This window comes from Phaethon aethereus (assembly GCF_964289735.1).
Source record: "Phaethon aethereus genome assembly, chromosome: 15".
Classification (NCBI taxonomy): domain Eukaryota; kingdom Metazoa; phylum Chordata; class Aves; order Phaethontiformes; family Phaethontidae; genus Phaethon; species Phaethon aethereus.
The window spans coordinates 2,538,191-2,545,926 of NC_138591.1; positions in this window are offsets into that span (position 1 = coordinate 2,538,191).

Genomic DNA, 7,736 nt, shown 5'->3' on the forward strand with positions numbered 1-7,736 from the left:
AAGAAGAGAAATAGTAAAATAAAGCTGATAACCTTAAAAAAGGTTGTAGGCAAGATATGACCTTCTCTAGAGGTTCACATCCATCACAAAGTTGATTTAACACTTGTTTAAGGCTCTACCTTGAGCACTAAAGCAGTGCTGCCCATTGTACGACTGGATGAAATATCTACTGTAACACAAAGAATTATATCCGCATCCAGACCAAGGTTAAGTTTCACCCAGACCTCAGCAAGGACACAGCATCTGCTTGGAAAAGGATTAATGGTGGAGGAGGAAGCCCAATTATTAAGCCTTTTATTGACAAGGACCTGATGGAAACATCATCTCAGCTTCCAGTGTCTGCCCAGGCGCAGGACGATCCCCAGCGGAGCTTGTCGCCTCTGTAGGCAAGAGTGCAAAGCATAAAACCTGCACTTTTCCACATGTGCCAGGTTGCAGCCCTCTCTTTCTTCCTTTTGCCGCAGGCTCAGTCCTGGAGGGAAGTGGCTCGCTTTCAAAGGACTCCTTAGCGAGTGCCAACATAAGTTAGTAGGAATTACACATGGCTTACACCTCAAGTATATTCCCAAGACACCACAGTGAACCAACACAGATTAAAAATACATTTAATTACCCAGGGAAGAGCCAGGAAGAGTCACAGTCTTGCAGCTGCTTGTTTATTCATTATCAGGCAAATAATAACTGTTACATTCACATCCAGGATGGGTTGGAGGCTGAGAGATGTCTCTACCTGAACTTCTTTATTACTGCAGCCTGGATAACTTGGCTTAAGGTCATGGCTCTTCATGTTTTCATTAAGACTCTCTTCAGTGCGAATGACCTTACTAAGCATGATATTTGGCATGTATACAGCATTTCCAATATACAGAAATCAAAGCTTTGTAAGTCTTGTACGACAAAGGAAGGCAGGTCAAGGAGCACATCTGGACCGTCTTAAAAAGAAGAGATGTTTACATCGTTCGTGAGAAATATTGTTCAATGAATCTGTTATGATCAAACCCAAATTCCAGCTATTCATTTCCACAAGCCACGTTCCCAGCTCCCAAATTGTCCAGCTGCCAGCTGGACCTGAGAATTTAAGTGACAAGCTCCGAGTTGTTTCTGGTTTTGGGACAGGATAAATGAAACAGTCATGTCCTTCTGCTTCTGATGAGACCAGGCACCTCAGCCGAAGCTCACTAACTCAACAGTTTTCAGTAATCACTTCAAATCTTGGTTAGTTGGTGCAGTGACTACTAAAAACTGTCAGGGTGTGTGCTTCACACCAGGCACAATCCTGGCAAAATAAGTGTGTTGCACCTCCCCATCTGTTGCTTTTCAGGGGAAATTACGACCGGTCCGTTGAAGGTCAGTCCTTCACTTACCATCAAACTTTTCAGTGTGCGTAGGTGGTGTTTTCCATGTCTGAGTTTGGTTACTTCTTTCCCCTGGTTGGTTTTCCAAATGCTGGAACCCACCTGCAAAAGCAGGCTAACAGCACGGAAGGACAGAAAACGTGTTTTCGGGCTGCTGAAGTATAAATCAGAAATATTTTGAAAAGCAGGAGTAAGTCCTGCTTTCTCATACATTAATAGCAGCGGTACTCTCAGCTAATGCACTGCTGCGTGTTTTTGGAAATGGGAGTTTTGGACACATTTTCCAAAGAAATGTCATTTAAAGTTGACCAGCCTGAGTCACAGTTTGAAATGTGGCATTAGAAACCCAAATATATCCATTTCTACCCAGTTTTATCTCCCAGTCTCTCTGATGAGAGCATTTTCCATTCCTTGAAGTGAAAATAAAAAGGTGAAACTAGAGCTGCAGGAACGAGGTTTTGTTTCAAGGATCAAAACAAAACCTCACCAGATATCAATATGACTTTCCAATTTAACACAAAGGGAACGTTTTTACTGTAAAGAAGTAAATAAAAAGTAAATAATTGTTTTCTAAATGTTGATCTCAAAAATCATAGTCTCATAAAAACTACAAACATTAAAATGAAACTTCTTGGTCAGTGTAATAAAGCTTTTTTTGGTAAACAGATGGCTTTTTTTACGTAGTGCAAGGAAAGGTATCAGTGCTTCTTTTTCAGCATTGTTATCAACTCACAGTCGAGGCTTCGCAGAACACAGTGTGCCAGCAAAATGGGCATAATACTCCCCAGGGACAGAAATTAAGTAAGTATTGATAGAGCATTTCAATAGAGTGAATTGAAATATTTTAAGTACAAGACAGTATAACTGATAAAAAAAAAATGTGTAATGTTTGTTCTTCATATAGCAAGACACACAAAGCACTAGGAAGAATCCAAGAAGACATATTCTACCCATTAGCCAAACACTTACTAGCAATAGTGAGCCTGCTAATGAGACAGGCTCACTTCAGCGCTGAAGCGAATTTGACTGTTGAATTTAATAATAAGGCTATTATGTTCCACAAATTGGCACATGCGCATAGAGATTGTTTTAATATTTCATTTTTTTGTGTCTGCTTCTCATTAAAAGCAAAGCAATAAATCGAAGTGAATTTCTCTGCAGACTTAATTTCCTAACAGGACCAAAGGCTGCAAGTTATTTCGATTACAGGACAGCTAAAGTACTAGTAGAGGCCATGAATAAGAATACGTGCAGAACACACAACCTCAGTCATATTATACTGCAGATATTATAGGCATGGGAAGGAGTGCTTCCAGCTTGCCTGAGCAGGAGATACAAATGCAAGGGATATAGGCAGTCCTCTATGGTCCAAGATCCACAAAGACTCTTCAAAATTGAGGTTCAAACTTGACATTAGGAAGCGTTTCCTTACCGAGAGGGTGGTCCAACAGTGGCACAGGCTGCCTAGAGACAAGGGCGATGCCCCACGCCTGTCAGTGTTTAAGGGGCATTTGGACAATGCCCTTGATAACACGCTGTAACTTGTGGTCAGCCCTGAAGTGCTCAGGCAGTTGGACTAGATGATCGTTGCAGGTCCCTTCCAACTGAAATATTCTATCCTACCCTATCCTCTCCAAGCCTATCCTAAAATGCTGCCTTAGGAAAGGAATAAGACCTAAATGGGTATCTACATGGTCCTTATGCTTTATGTAGCCCACCTGGAAAGGCTCTGTCCCCTCTCTGTGAACCTGCAGGTGAGTAGAACTACCTGCAAGCAGTACTGCAGGGAAAGTCCCAGCTCACACCTTTAACGCCCCAGGGTTGACATGATCAAGGCTTCAGGTTACATTCCTTCACCCCATCTCTCCCGGGAAGGACTGAACTTTGTTTCAAAGGTGAGCGAAAAGTTGAAAATACCAGCTGACCCTCACAGGCACTATTTGTCTTTAAAGGCAGGAGACCAGTTCTGCCAGCACATGGCCACCTCTTCATCCACATCTTGGACAAAGCGGACAGCGATCAGCATTGACAAATCTGGTTTCTTTTCCTCAGTTGTTCTCTGTGAGATGACTCACGTCAAGGTCTTCAGCTGGTGGAAGCACATAGAGTGCCTCACTGCAGATTTGAGCTATTCAAAGCATCTTTGATGCAACCCTAGCATGAAAGATGCGGGATTCTTCACAGCTCTTTGTAATACCTCCAACTTTTCTTACTTCCCAACTTATTTTCATTCTCTTTTGGAAAAGCGTTTATTACTGCTTCTATTTGCTAGTGACAACAGGCTAAGCACTTAAAAACCTCCTTGACTTGGGTCTTGTTCTAAGCAGCTTATAGCCTCGCTCCCCTGAGAGTGATTCCGTAAATGAAAGACTGCACCACAGGGCTGGTTGAGGCATGGATTTGGCTGTCACAGGTAGTACAAGGGGTGTGAAAACCTTCCTGGGCTGCACTGAAACACTAACAAAAAAATCCAAATCTTGCAAGTCTTTTCAACTCAACAATTTCTAAAAAATGGTTTGGATCACCAGAAATATTATCATTCAGCTTTGAGTGTTTCTGAGATAACCTGAAGGAAACAGTACTTTGTGGTTAGAGCAGGTGCCAGGGAATGCTATGACTTCTACACTCCATGTCTTTTCGCTGGAGAGCACTGTAAGTCAAAGATCATTTTCCTACCCTTTTCCTTGGAAAGAACAGCAAGTCCTGGATTTGAATCCTAAGAAGTTCCATATTTTACCAAATACTTGATTTTTACCAAGTTGCTGCTATTATCCCTTCCAATCCTGCAACAAGTCCCCAAGCCTGTAAATATTTGTCATCAGAGCTCAGGAGCTTTCTATTCTTTCTATTTAATAAAGCTTCTCTCCTTATTTAATAAAAGTTGTTCTATTAAATGATTTGCCTGTGTTTACATGTGCATAATGAGGAATCTGGCAGGAAGACAAACAAGTTTGCAGGCTTTAGATGCTGGCTGCTCCTCACATTAATAACTACAAAATGAATAATGAATCGTTAAGTAACTCACCTCGTCACTTTGCTTCCCGGTCACAACAGTACAACAAAAAGCCACCCACAGAGGTCACAAGAGACCTGTTGACATCACCAGCTCCAATGCTCAGCCCACAGAGCACATTTCTGAAAGTGCCAGCATCAGCGCAATATCCATTTCAGTTCTTGAGCACCTCAGCAGCATCAACATGCTTAGAGGACTTTTATGTAGGACATGTATTTTGCACAACTAAACTCTGAAGCATTACAGCGCTCTTTTCTTAGAAGATAGCTGGAAAGGATTACATGCTTCCTGCTAATTAATAATGATGGTCTGTCCATTGCCCCAGTAGAAGACAAGGAATTTTGATGGAAAACCAGTCCTTTCCTGCCAGATCTGGACTCCCTGTGTGTTGTGTGTGGTCCTATCACTTGTTGAGGTTGGCCATGTAATGCAGAGTAACAGAACCTTTTACAGAAAATCTGCCTAAGGATCAGGTGCATAATGCAGAAAATTATGAGAATTCAGGGAAATATCTTCATCTGAGCTACGGGTCTGCAAAGCACCGGGTTTTCAAAATGCAGCATCTCACATTTCTCCCAACAGTTGTAAGCACAAGGTTAACAGAACAAAGTCACATTCTGAAGAAAATGTGCTGCTCGGACATCATCTCACTGACAACAAAGCACCTTAATTAAATGAAAATGCATCTAATTATGTTTTATTATAGCCTATCAGAAAAATTCTATGCAAACAATTCCAAACACAATACAGAGAAGTACACTGCTTTAAAACAGGACAAAATATGCACATACAAATATCTTCCTGTAAATATTCTGCAGTTAACCATTGGTGACCTCAAATGTTTTTGACGTTTCATCCCTTTGATGAAACCCAGCGATTCTTTGGAAAGATTTTGCTTTGCAGCTGGAATCCTGCCATTTTTCTCTTCGTTTCAATACGGTGGTGAAATTCCCTTCAAACATCACTTGAGTCTGTCTGAGAGACTCTTATAGGATGCCAGTTAAAGACTAGAGGAAAAAGCAGGGTGCAGGCTGGAGAGTGATGCATTGAGGGCAGGAGAAAGAGGAGGGACAGGGGTGGTGTCATGATGGCATGTGACACCAACATGTCTCTCCAACCAAGCACTGGAAAGTCACAGAACCCTTTATCATCAGTGAATGGAGCGAAAAGCGGTTTGAATACCTGCCATTGAGGCACATCTCAACAGCAGGAAGGGCTCACTGATTTTAATGGTTGGTTAAAAATAGATTCCTATCCGATGAAGTCCTCCTGATGGAAAAATGAGCTTCTCATTGAAAAACCACATTGCCAGACAAATAGGCTGAAAACCACAAGATGCCACTTGTACAAAGTGGTGCATGTGAAATTTTGCAATTTAAAGATTAAGACTAGTGATTCTTGTTCACTGCTGGGAAAACAGTACTTCGATGTCTGCAGAGAGTTATAGATGGTTTTATTCAGAGAGATGTAAGCTCTGTGTAAAGGTACATATTTTAATCAGAAGGACTGGGCAAAAACCTAGACTTTAATAACACTTTGTCTACCAGATGTAGGGCTGAAAGAGCAATGAGTTTGCTCCATGGCTATTCAGAACGGCTGATTTGAAAGTCATGGAAAGAAATGCGGTTTTCTTTCCCAAACAAGTTGCAAATAGACGAGCAATGTTCACTCAAGGTAGTGATGAGCAAACCCAGCCCCTTGGCCCACGCTTTCTCCTCCAAGAAGGTTTCCAAGAGGCCGAGCAGTCTGTCAGTGCATCACCACGGTGGGGAGCCATCCAGGGCTGCTCAGTAATGACCAACCGGGAAGACCTTCACGCATGTCTGCCGCAGGGGATTCAACAATTTGACAACAGATGGGCCTGTAATTACAACCCATTTGAGAGATTTTTAATGCACTGATTTGAAAGGCATTGATTTTTCTTCCTCATAAGGAGAATAACAAAGAGAAGCAAAAACACCTCAACCTCGCTGTGATGCCCGCTGCCTGGCTTTTCACAGCATATTCTGCAGGCAAAGTGAAAACATTCGGCTTCAGCCAGCCAAACTGTGAATGTAATTGAACAGAGTAACTGTCTTCCAGTTAGAAGCTGAGCTGAAGCATGTTTTCTGTAAGCTTCAAAAATGTTTGAGCTGAATGCAAGCCAATCACTAAAACAAAAAAAGTCCCTGCTGCATGTGGAGCTCCCAGAAGAAGCAAAGATCGGAAACCCAACCCCATGGCTATGGCCAGGGCTCATGAGGTGGAGGGGTGATAGATATCTCTATAGCCAGTGTTGTCTGAAGCTTTGAACAGTGAACGGCAGAAAATGGATCCATTTATTTCTATGGTAACATGAATAACTCAGGACTACACTATAGCCCAAACCTCAGCTGGATTTGAAAACTCCAAGTGATGGGCAACCACTCTCATCCCGCAAGCTGGATGATTGTCTTTCAAGGTCATATACTAGAGCTCTTACCCCTTACGTTTCCTTTTTCTCAAACCTGGTAACATTAAAAAAAAAGTTTAAAATCCTTAGAGGAAAACATACTGCAACCTTCAGGCAGAGGCTGGAATTGAGTGTCAGGAGCTACAGCTTCACTCGCCACGACTGCCAGTGTAGTAGCTTGCTGGGATGGGCATCTTGACAACATGGCCATCCTGCACTTTGAGGAGTCTCGTGGGGATGAGGAACAGACATGTCTTCCAGTCCCGACTGGTTGCTTCAGCGAGAACATACTTCCCTCTCTGCCAGTGCCTTGGACTCCCATTTTTTAAAATAAAGATACTCCTTCACCACTTGGGAAGATTTTGAAGCATCAAGGAGTCGACTTCCAGCCCTGCAAAGCTATGCAGGCTTGCCTGCTTTTCAATACTGATTTCATTGGTTTTGACCTTAGTCCTCTTGTGGTTATGAAAACTTCAGAACTAATCCTCAGCATACAACCAATTTTTAGAGCAATGGCTCCAGAAGCAAACTGGGAACAAACTATACATCTTCTCTCCTTCTCGGTTTCTCTGTTCATCTGAGATGGAAAGGTATCTCTGTTGGACTACTTCAGTCCTAATCAAAGGCAATCCAGCCCTAGGGCTTCAGTTTCAACACCTCCATCTAGTTCAAGCCAGGCTTGGACCCAAGTCTGTCACTGAGATGGTTTACACACTAATTATTTCTCCCTTGCCAGCAATCGGTCTCTGTTCCCTGCTGCCAGGTTCAACAGGAGAGGCTGCTGACATAAGTTCCCCAGGAGTTCTCCCTTCTAAAAATACTGATCACAACTCATCCTTTCTGCTTCAGCTGAATTTTGACAAGGCTGTTTCAAAAGCACAGGAGGAGCTTCCCATGCAACCTGCCTTTACAGCTCCCTTGGAGCTGTCGCCTCCCC